Here is a 12,548-nt window from a genome sequence, read left to right as displayed (position 1 = left end):
ACTGGGTTACCGTACCATTGACAAGTACTATCCTCTCGGTCTGCCCTGTGAAGCAGTTCTTTGGGACCAAACCCCGGCGGACAATAACGACATTACTACCAGTGTCTCGAAGCACGCACACTTGTTTCCCCATCACAAACCCTTCTACAATGGGCATTCTTCCTGTTGAATTCTGAGGTGCGTCTTTACTGACCTGCGCCGAACTGCTAGAGTCGGATGGGCTCCGGGCCGTATGCCAGTCAAGATGATCAGCACGTTTGGGAGCCTGAATTGCAGAGCATGCGGCACTCTGTTCTTCCTCTTGGTGTCGATTCCTGCAGTTTTCGGCCTTGTGTCCGACCTTTCCACACGAGTTGCACTTGAGCACCGGTCTAGTGGACGTGCGGCAATCGGAAGCCCGATGTCCTGGACGATTGCATAACATACACCGCAACTGGGGTTTATTCGGCAGGCTGACGGAACTCTTGGTATGAGGTTTCTCTTCGTCAGGGACTCTACCGATGTTCGAATAGTTCTGAGCTTCCAAGTATCGATCGGTTGCGTCTGCCATGATGTCGAGTGTCTTGCACTCCCGTTCTTTCAGAAACACAACGAGTTTCGGGTGGCAACACCGCAGGAACTGTTCACCGATCACATGATCGCGCAGGTCTTCGAATGTCTTGGGAACACTCGCCATTTCGATCCAATGGTCGAAGTAACCCGAAAGCCTGGCGGCTAACTGCCTTCCCGTCTCGCCATCTTCTGCTCGAGCTTTTCGAAATTTCTGGTGGTAACTTTGAGCCGTGAATTTAAAGCGCTGCAGAAGAGCCTTTTTGACCTTTTGATAATCTAATGAATCTGCAGCTGACATCCTGCCGATCACGGTCAAGGCTTCCCCAGTTAGGCACATACTTACGGCCATCGCCCATTTATCTTGAGGCCAGTCCTGTCCCACTGCCACACGCTCAAACCGTTGCAAATAGGCATGCAGGTCATCTCGTCGCTCGTCAAATAGGGGTAGCAGTTTTTGAGGGTTGAAAAGCTGTACTTGTGGCGCTGACACTATGGGCTCGATATCATCTGTCGTGTTGCTCCTCGCTCCTTCTTGGAGTCTGAGTTTCAATTCCAAGATTTCTTTCTCTCTCTCCGCGGCTATGCGACTTTGCTCTCTTTCAGCAGCACGTTCGGCCCTTTGCTCCGCGCGTTCCTTATCTATCCAGTCTCTCAGCTCGGAGCCTGAGAAACCCAGCTGAGCGCCCAACGCGGCTAGACGCTCTAGGTCCATCTTTGCTCAAACGTCGCGATGCGTGTGAACCCGTCCTCGACTCTCTGCCCTCTCTCTGAATGATTAGTTCCTTGAATCTACTAATTTCTAGGATTCTGGCAGGCTCGCCAAATTGTGATGTTATATATGTGCCCAGGTCCGTTCAGGAGCTCTGGGCAGGTAGCAGAGCAGGTTCACAGACACACGGACGCTTTTCTTTTCTTGACCAATTAACGTAACTGGCAACAGACATGCATACAGCCTAGCTTATCCTAATAGGATATGTCCCAACACAAAACCGTCCTACTTCTGGTTTTCCGCTCGTGGACTAGATGCCGGTGCAGGCGAGTCCGCCGGTGCTCCGTTCACGCCAGTCGCCCGAGGACTCGGTAGTGCGGCAGGCCACGCTCCGGCGTCTGTGTCCGGCGTCTGCTTCACAGTCCGGGGTACTGCGGTGTACCGCGGGGTACCGCGTCACGCCCGGGTACTGCAAAGTGCGGCACCAGTGCGGCAGCACAAGTGTGGCGGCCAGGCACGATGGAGCTGGGCAGTACCAGACCCGGACCAGGTGCCCGGCAGGTGCTGGCGAGCCGGCCTTGTACGCCAGGCCCAGGACGATGAACTCCGTCGCCAGCGACGCCCAGGAACGTCCGACCCGTTCGCTTGTCGGAACAAACTCACGCGCACTGGCCCGCCCCGCACGCGGCCACACTTCACTTCCTTTCGAGTCACCCGCACACTCGCCACAATCACCATCATCACAATATGGTTGGTTAAAGCGAGCTTTATATGTTGGCTGGGTAAGAAGAAGGAGAAGAACGCTCGGTCACCCGCAGCTAATGCTTTCGGTCCTTATTTGGTTCAGCAGCGTTGAACCCTTGTAATTTTTTTTCACTCTGCCATATCATGCTCTAGCGGGATAGTCACTATTAAGCTTCTTCTGGCAGCCCGGCAGCCCTACTTCAGGTTGCGTATTCTCGGCCCTCGTCCTAATCTCCTCGTTTCAATGCAGTCACCCTGCGGATCCTTCCCAAGGCAGCCCCACTTTGCTGAGGATTCTTTCGTTTTCGCCGTGAAGCCTAAGCCATTGAGACACCTTCTCTTCCCTTTTCGTCTGCTGAAATGCCTTGAAAAAATTTCTGCCTATCTACACTACCTTGTGACAGTCATGGCAACCAGCAGTTTGCTTAGCTATTATCCGCTACTGCTGCCCGTTGTCGTGATTAGTCAGCAATTACGATATTGTCTACGTAGTGCAATACAGAATCGGTCTCAGAAGCGGGATGTAGGTAGGAAGATATTCTTAACAAAGTATGGCAGTGTTTCAGAATGCGATGAAAAGTTGGAAATGCCAGCAGGTGAAAGCTCACTGCTGTTTAGACCAATGGATATAATATGACCTCTGAATTCTTTTCTTGAGGAGCTGCAATATACTCTAGAATCTGCCGACTAGAAAATATGTACACCAGCGCCACAAAGCGGATGTCACGGCTTTATTCGATAGTTTAGAGGAAAACAGTGGCTGCGGTGAATGACAACCTGGTTCAGGGATAAATCTAATAACGTGGAGAAGAAATCAGTGCAAGTTAAGTTAAACATTTTAACATGTGGGTGTCGCGAAGCAGAGTACGTAGAGCTTCAGGACATTTTCGAGCAGCCGTCACTAACGCGGAGTTCTTGTTTCAAAAGCTGTTATTCCAGCGTTTTGCATTTATCAAAACGCTGACACTGTAGCTGACTTTGAACGTAATTACCTCAGGCTTAGAAAGGCCTTGTGACATACATATCTGATCCGGCTGGTACTCTGAGGAATGGGCAAAATGTGTGTCGCTATCAGCTGTTTTGCAAATGTATATTGGTGCATCTGGACATCGCTGAAACTAGTGCAGCCACGTGGCCTACACTATCTGCTCTTCCTCATAATAGCTGCGCATAATACGTTGACTTGGTGAGGTATGTTTCTCTGGGTACATCTGGACGGCTTAACATTGTACGGTTTAAGCATGGCTCTAAGCACATCTGTGCTGGTACTTCACAACGTTTTCTGTTGTTGGTTTTTGTGGCAGTCTGCAGTGAAACGCACATCCTGAAAGACCTCATCATTAAGTGCAGCGTTGGTGGATCACGGATGCCACTTTGATGCTATTTGTATTGCGTAACAGCTACAAGGCGCGTTTTTAGCTCTATCGGCAACGTAAGGTTGGTATAGACGCGATCGCACGCTTATTTAATTGTTGCTTATGCTCATCCGGGGTAGGATCTATGCGACGTGGGGTCGAACACAAAGCACGATTATAAGAACTTGTGCTGTGCAAAATGTGCACTGTACGAGATCACTGCCCCGTTTTGTAGATGTGCGTGAAACAACCTGCATTCTAAAATAGAATTGGGGTTTCTGATACGTTTCGAGCAACTTTGGCATCGTCAGCGCCGGTTCGCAGTGAGTGGTGCACTGGAACAACTACCGCTTAAGCGGCGGGTACATCACTTCTGAATGGTATTCAAGGTACTTTTAAATTGGTACCCGAGGCGTTTTTTGTGCTATTCTTACCTGCCGATGGTGCGTTAAGATCTCAGCTCAGCTTCATTTTTATCGCTCTCAGTTAAATCTTGCTTGATCTCCAAATCATGAAGCGGTGTTAGCTATTTCGCCAAGAAAGGATAGTGCGCGTCCTTGCTGTTCTAAACCAGAGAATGGCAGAAATAATAAACGCCATTTTTCAAAATTGCTATAATGAGAAGCATAAAGACTAATTATTATGAAACATTTACTAGTAATATAATGTACATGTGCTGAAATTTGCCATCAATAGCGTAACTCAATAGCCACTATGAACATCTGGCTTTAAAAATTTTAATGGCAAATACTTTTATCGTGTTTAGAATAAAACCATGACAACTTTGTCAGTCGGAAAATTATTTTCGTGCCATGGAATGTGGACCGTACAACGATATAGCTTTGTTGTTAGGAAGCACGATTGCTGATCGATCCCACTTGTTACAGCCAGACTTTAGTCTGGACGTGAAGCATGACATACGTCATGACATCCGTGGACTGTGATATGCCAGTAGATACATTGAAAACCGCGAGCAGACTATATTAACGGGAGTCCTCCATCATCATCAGCATCATCATCATCATCAAAACGTTTTATTTCCACCAAAATCAGACTCCTTTTAGGACCCCCGGCACGCAGGCCTAAGGGAGCCCTTCTCAGGAGCCTCGCAAACTAAGGTCCTCCAGTACGGTGTCCCACCCTAAGTTGCCTTGGTACGTTAAAAACTCTCGTTTAATAAACCATCACTTCATGTAACCCTGCATGCATAGCAGTGTAGAAATCACACATTTGTTAGAAATGAATTTTCTCGGTAAAAAGTGTGGTTCGGTTGTATTCGTTATAGCAGCCCTTATAATTCTGATACTCCTATATCCTTAACATATAAAAAATTTTAGGTTGCACTTTCGATTAAAAAATTTACAGCATTTTCATAATACAGAGTAGATGTGAGTCTGAAATATGTGTGATAGAGTCTATTGCACAGTTCGGCACACAGCCACTTCCGTGAATGGTGGCCTAACCATGGCGTTTCCTGCCGGGGATTGCATTCCTCAAGGCACTCACTCTCTTTCGCTCATTCTCTATTACTCGGTGTAAGAAGGAGTGACGCTGACGTATTGAAATGAACATAAACACAGAATTTCGAGCGGCCATGACCCCCGCGGGCCTGACATGACCCTGTGGCATCTACACTGCCTCGCCTGCGCTGCCTACAGTTCTTCAAATAAATGATAGCGGCAGAAATGTTAAATTTACCACTTGGTAACTGGCAATGCAACCGCAGATGGCTGTGCCAGATGAAGACATCGTGATCACCGGCTTCTCGGCTCGATTCCCGCAAGCCGACAGTCTTAAAGAATTCAAGGACAAACTCTACGCCGGTGTCGACTTCGTCACAGACGATGAAACGCGATGGCCTCGAGGTATGTATACTACCAGAACTGATATTGGCTCTATATTTATATTCAATGTTTCTTTTGCGTGCTAAAAGATACAAGGGGTCGTCTCAAATGGAATAAATTAAGAGAGACTTTAGCGAATAGAGTAGTGAAAGGCGAAAGCCACGCACTTATTAGAAACCAAATTATTGATTAGTTAAGGAGTATGTAATTATTATATCAATTACTCCGTTCTAATTAGGGTAATATTTCATTATTAGTTATGAATTACCTTGCTTGTTATTATAAGTAATTGCTTGATTATTCAATGATTAGCTACTAATTATTTAATTAGTCTCTAAATAGTAAATGATCATTGATTGACATATGGCCATATAAGGCATGCTTTCGACCATCTTCTGGGGGTGCTCTGTGAGTGGTCGAGACCTTTATGACGTCATCCTGCCTCGGCCAAAAGTGGGACACATTTTGTCCACAACAGCATGAGCCATTAAATGCTTTCCCCTAATAATGTATGAAGAAACGGTACACAATTTTTATTTCACTCTAAGCTATTGCAATCATGATTCAATTCTAATGCACAACTCTTTTTCACGCTCACTAATTCAACAAGCTATGATTCAGTGGTCTTTTGATGTGCATTCGTTGAATTTATTTTATTCTTTGATGATTCTTATTCGTTTATATTCGTAGTGAGCAATCTATTGCCCGGCCTTTTCTTCCCCAGTGCAACAATTGGGCATGAGACTACAAATCCGACGACCTCCGGCGCTGCATGGGTATACCCCAAACAAAAATAGACACACAAGAGAATTAAACCAGGACGTTAACACTGAGACTACAAATCTAGCATGAGAAACTTGTCTATGTACATTCTCGGCATAGATTGTCAGCCAGTAATTTTCAGTAATCAGTAATTTTTGAAAAACTTTGAAAATATCTATAGCCTTTTATGTCAGCTTCACGTGAATTTCAGGATATTTGGGAGTGCCGGCTCGCATGGGCAAGATCCGCGACCTGTCTCTGTTTGATGCGGAGTTCTTCGGAGTACCTCCAAGACAGGCGCACAAGATGGACCCTCAGGCGCGCCTTCTTCTGGAGACATCTTACGAGGCCATCGTGGACGCGGGCTACGACCCTGCGACGCTGCGGGGACGCCGCGTGGGCGTCTTCATCGGTTGCGCCAACTGTGAATCCCACGAGGCGTTCAGTTTCGACACTGAAAACTGTGATGGATACGGCCTGGTTGGCAGCTCTCTCTCCATGTTCGCCAATCGAGTCGCTCACTCGTTCGACTTTCGCGGTGCGTTGCTATTGCCCGTTCCTTGTCTACAGCGCAGCAAATTTATTTATTTGTCTTTACCCTCAGGGCCATACATGCATTTCAGAAGGGAGTAAGGTAATAAAGTGATGTGATGTAGGGATTTGATGATGATGATGAGTGGGCAAAAATAAATACAGGAAAAAAAACACTGTAAAAAACGGGTACATAAATAATACATCCTATATATACAATATTAGCTATGAAATATTTATTGTATTAGTAGACACAAAACTGGTAGTACTTATATACAATGCAGGTTAAAGCTTTGCGAAAGTTATTTGTATCAGTAATAGATAAAATTTCTTTAGAAAGATCGTTTCATTCTTTGGAAGTACGGGGAACAAATGAGCGTAAGAAAGAATCTGTTTTGCATAAAGGGATGGCTACTTTGCAGGGATGATCAATGCGATGCGATATGTAATAGGGTCTCTGAAAAAAATTGCTGTGTAAGACGGCATGATAATATAACTTGTGGAATAGAGTTAGAGGGCAAACTTTTCGTCGTGAAGCCAATGATGTTGAAGACGCAAAATAGTTTTCATTTCCGTGACACTTGCTCCTCGGGTATAGTTACTTTATATTTTATATTTGTATTTTATATTAACCTCCAGAGAGTTTGCATAATTTCTGTTAAAAAAAAATTTGAATGTTTTTTCATATACTATATAAGTAACGTAAAGCGGTCAAGGAAAGGCTTTCGTTTATTTTCGTTTTTTTTTTTGTTCAGCTCAATGCAGAGAAATAAATAAGTGAATTTATAGCTCAGCGCAGAGTCCGTGCATAAATGTTTTCTGTGAAAGTACTGTTTCATTAAAAGAAATGAAATATATTTTGCAGGCGTGGAAAACGAAATGAGTGAGATACTTCAAGGCGACTTTTCTGTGTCCGCAACAGCCATATGACTTGTAATGTTGCAATATTGAGCTCAGCTGCAATGGGCTGAACTCGATGCAAAGACTTCAGTAGCCGTGAAACATCCACTCTGTCAGCGTAGTCGTCTTTCCGAACGCTTCGTCGTGCACGCGTTCCACGGTCGTTGTCTTTGTCTATGAGCACGTCACTTTGGTCACGCGTTTCCCGGTAACACTATTTTGTTCATAGTTTCATTTATTCGCACTCTTCTTATTTTACGACCAACGTCGTTGGTTATTATTTGGTTGTTGGAATATTTGAACGCAACAGACGATAATAACGGATGAATCACAAGCTCTGTGATTAAGAAAAAAGTTGTTCTTTAAATTTCTTTTTCAAATAGGGGAATATGCTTCGCAGATTCATTAATGAGGAACACATGACGGACGAAGGAAGGAGATCACGGGAAGAGAAACGTCCCGTCATTTTGTGTGCTGTCCACGTCTGCTACTTAAGTAAGAATCCAATATTTTTGGCGGCAACGTTAATATTGAATATTGAATAAAATCCAGGTCGACAAAATAGTGCTAGTTTACGGCCCTGCTGCTAAAATGGAGAAATAAGGCTGCAATATCCCCACTTCTCACTTCTCACACGCAGGCTCCCTGATATGTATTGTTAAAGCGTCGCTTAAGGGTATGACGCTATCGCGTCATACCCTTAAAAGAGGAGCTGAACTTTCCAGCATAATGGCTTGCAATGAACTACACTAAACTACGAATTTTTATAAGATCAACGCTGAGCCCATATCAAGTTGCGGGGACTGACATTATAATTGCAATGTGCGTCGTGATTTCTGACGATCATTCTCGCAGGTTTGAGCGTGTCTGTAATGTGCGTCGTGATTTTTGGTGATCATTCTCGCAGGGTTGAGCATGGCTGTAGACACCGGATGTTCGTCCACAATGGCTGCCCTGAACCAGGCCATACTGACAGTTCGTTCCGGCCAGTGCGAAGCTGCTATCGTGGGTGGAAGCGCGCTCTGTTTAAAAGCGGCCACATCATTGGGCTTCTTGCGCTTAGGAATGCTGTCTCCTGATGGAAAATGCAAGACCTTCGATTGCCGTGGTAAGTTCATAGTCTAACAGCGTTTGGGCATTATGCGCGCAGCAGCTGTCGCTTTCCATCGGCAACATGCTATCAGCCCGGTTGCTGTGACTAGATCCTCCTGGCCGCTTGAGTAAATAGTCGTCATATGCAATGGTCATGCTCATTCGATTATATATCTGTGACAATGCTGTTTTACGATCATATATTTCTATATATAAAACGTGATTAGAGGAATGCTAACTTGGATATAACTAAAGTATTGAGTAAAATGTATTTGTGCAATGAATCCAGCAAAAATTACCTATAACGTTGTGCTGAAAACACTGACCCCGTTGCACGTACCTGGCCCTGAATAGTTACGCTTCGGAGAATCTAAAATCTTGGTTTATATTCATAAATACGTTCGTAAATAGTTCTCTTAGAGCACCGATGATAAAAACTTGAAGCAACACGACTGTGCGGGAGGAACAAAGCAGAAATGAGTAGTGCGAGGCTGGTACATTTCCTGCTATTTTCTTACATTGCGCGCTAACGCGGCAGCGGCAGTCATCCTCCTTTTTTCAGAATCCAGAAAATAAATAATTCTGAAAGGTTAAGTGTAATCTGTCTTTACAAGACCGTTTCTACGGAGATGCGTGCGATCCACTTGTATTTTTCCCCTTCCTGCTTAAAATTTAACGGGTTTATAAGAAACGAACGACAAATAGAAATGATTGTATTTATTAGGCAGTACTAACATTTTTCAGAATCGGCAGAGCATTGAACATTGTGTTACCACTTTCTTTAGTATAGTAAGGACAAAGCAGTAGCGTAGCCAAGAAGCATTGGCGCTCAAGAGGCTTCAACGTTCAAGAAATCCCGATGCCCATTGTGCCCATTATGGACCTTCTGTTTTGATAAGCACCAGATTTGGCGCTAAGCAAAGCAGTCATTGCAATCGCACCCGAGTTTGACATTGTTTTGTGCTAGCAGAAGAGCACCGTGCTCCGTCTTGCGAAGGTCACCAACTACCGAAGCCATTTATTGCATTCCACGGCGCTAGACTGAAATTGAGACATAGGCTAAACATGCTCAGAATGTCTTCATTGTGTTCCAGCAAATGGCTACGTCCGAGCTGAAACAGTGGGAGTGTTTTTTCTTCAACGAGCATCGGAGGCGCGTAGAATTTACGCCAAGGTCACTCACATCAAGACATGTTCGGATGGATACACAAGTGAAGGTGGGTTTACTGATATATTATTGTTATATCGGCCACCTCTTCCAGAAAGAAAAAACAAACTCAACTTACACACATCAATTTTCGCATTACCGTTTTGGGTTCCAGGTAGGTTCCTTCGTGTTGCTTTGATGTAGTTAAAATGCTCGATTTCATATGGGGTACAATGCCCTAAACTCGTGCTGCGGGAGTGCGACGTAAATTTCTAAAGTGAAGTGCTCATTTATGGAGGCTCTACTTCATCGACTGCCGCATATGAGATGTCAGACCTTTTTGTGTGTGTGAGCTTCAGAAATACAGCAGCATAAATATCCCAGGTGTCTGTGCAAGAAATCTGCTGTTGAACTGACTGCTTGCATGTGTAGCACTCGGAAACCACAAAAGAACGATTAGTTTTCCTAATGCTAAAAAAAATTAACGCAGCGCAGAAAGTATCACTAGAATTTCGGATTTATCTCGGCTACTGACAGACACTCAGTTATTATTTAGGCTACAATGAAGGGCCTTAAATTGCGAATGGTGGTGATGTAGTGGATAGGCCGGAGAGTTCTGCTTTGGTATACTAGATAATTGAAGGAATCTACACGCAAAACGCGATCTAGTCCTTGGGCTCTGATTTCTATATACTGTATAGTGTTAAGCTGTTGTAACGACGTGCCTCGTTAGCGGCGGCACAGTGGGTAGGGCCCTGGTCCGCAAAGCCGACCGACCCGGGTTTGATCCCAGCCACGGTCGCTGCATTTTGACTCACGGCCTAAACGCAATGCCCCCGAATCTCCTGAACCTCCCGAATCTCACATTCGGCAGGCCATTTCATCTGCTCGGGTTGCTTCCAACGAACAGTATTCGAAAGCGCAGCAGACAGAGGATAAGGAACCCTCGGCGAGCAAGAAGGGTGAAAAGGAGGATGAGTACAAGCCTTGGAAGCTAAGGTTCGAGCCAAACACGACGTCTACGCTGACCGAAATGAAAATTGCGGGCTTGGAGGTTATCGTCAATTCGTCCAATTTTGACCAGGTTGCCAACAACACGCACCACCTGCTCGTCAACGTCAACGCGCCGTGGTGTGAGCAATGCTTGAAGTTAGACTCTAAGTAGGCCTGCAGGGCCATCGCGTTGCAGCGCCGGGAGCTGCAAGTGCTGCTGGACAAGCTGGACGCCAACAAGGGCAAATGGCCCCTTGCTCGGAATGGCTACGCCCCCGCTACACTTTAATGAGCGGCCGTTGCCGTGGGACGGCATTGCGTGACACTGCCATGTCCACCGGCCGGCTTCCGCAGATTTGGACTGGGATTTGGTTCGGGCATTCCGATTAGGGCACTTTAGTGCACTCGCTGCAAGAGCTAGATCGGCCAGTCATGAGAGCCCACAAGTGCAGTAGGGATGGGATATCGCAGCACGATAGGGTAAACGAAGAATTAGAAGAATTGCCGCACACCGTCCAGGTGGAACGCAACGGGCTTTGAGAAGACGTAGCGAACGCTAGAGATTTGCCTCTTCTCCTCTCAGGTGTAACGTTGATGGAAGAGAGCCTGTTTAGATTGCAGAAGGAACGCGACGGCCAGTGAAGTAAACCGCAAACACTGGTCACCGCTATGCACGCGGTGCAAGCCCGACTGAACACTTTACTTGCGAATACATCGTGCGCAATACAGCAACATACGTGGCGCTTACCTTTCACATTTTATAAAACAAGCCTCAATAAACGACTCTTGTTTTAAGAGTGTTGTTTGATGCCGGCCCGACTCTTGAAATTTTAGTATGGTTTCGTGCAGTGCAGGCCTGAGTCGGCTCCCACACAAGGAGACAAAACGCAGTTTCTGAATAATGGGCCATAAAGCTTGGCTGGCGGAACTGAATGGAGCGAGCATAGCCAGTTCGCCATTTCTCATGAGGCCACTTTTTTGTTATTGTGTGGAGAGACACAGAATTCCACCAACGTCAAATGCAGCCAGAGAATCAATAAAAAATTATAAATACTATATCTATATGCGGGTCCATTTCGGTGAAAATCTGCATACAACTTTCCAGTAGTATGAGCAAGTTCTGTGCTAAGGATGTCCACTTGCCAACAGGCCGGCTATGCACGGACGTCCATGTACTGCCCTCCGACATGCTAGGCTCTTCGAGGAGGCTGTTTGTCTTCAGAGCGATTAGTGGTGCCCACGCCATGGTCGAGGTCGATGTCTCTCTCTGTGAATAAATGTGCTCAGTGTGGCAATTTCATCATGGTCATCAGCGTAATTCTTCTTTCCAATTAGTCAGTGATTACTTGCTTTCGAGTAGGCGCCATGATTCCGCAACAAATCCTGAAAGTAAAGCAGAGCCACTCATTTGGACAGGTCAAGCGTTGCCATGCAAGCACTATTTACCAGAGTCGCCAATAGCATGAGCTACAGGACATAGTTGAAGTATTTTTGGGGCTTTCGGACGTGATGTTTCGCCACCCTGCTCCACCTGGGTGGCTCAGTGGCCAGGGTGCTCGACTGCTGCTTTAAAAGATGCAAGTTAGATCCTGACCACGGCTACCACATTTAATGGAGGCCGAAAACAATGTGGCAGTGTACTTTGTGATATCAGTGCGCAGCAAAGCACGTTAAATAGTGTAAACGAAACCAGAAACCACGTTTCACTATCCGCACTGCGAAAAGTGATGCTCTCACAGGTCCCATTTGGAGGTGTCTGAGTAATACTTTTTTAGCGGTTGGCATCCAGTGATTTCCCACGTTGCCCCGCCAGCTGCACATATTATACTATTTGCCGGGATAAGCACTAGCTCTAATAAAGACTTTCCGCTTCTCTTGCTTATCATTAGTTTTAATGTTGTGCAATCAGTGTCCCATAA

Source organism: Amblyomma maculatum, chromosome 5 (assembly GCF_055883805.1).
Source record: "Amblyomma maculatum isolate TAMU_Amacu chromosome 5, ASM5588380v1, whole genome shotgun sequence".
Lineage (NCBI taxonomy): Eukaryota > Metazoa > Arthropoda > Arachnida > Ixodida > Ixodidae > Amblyomma > Amblyomma maculatum.
This window is presented reverse-complemented; position numbering follows the sequence as displayed.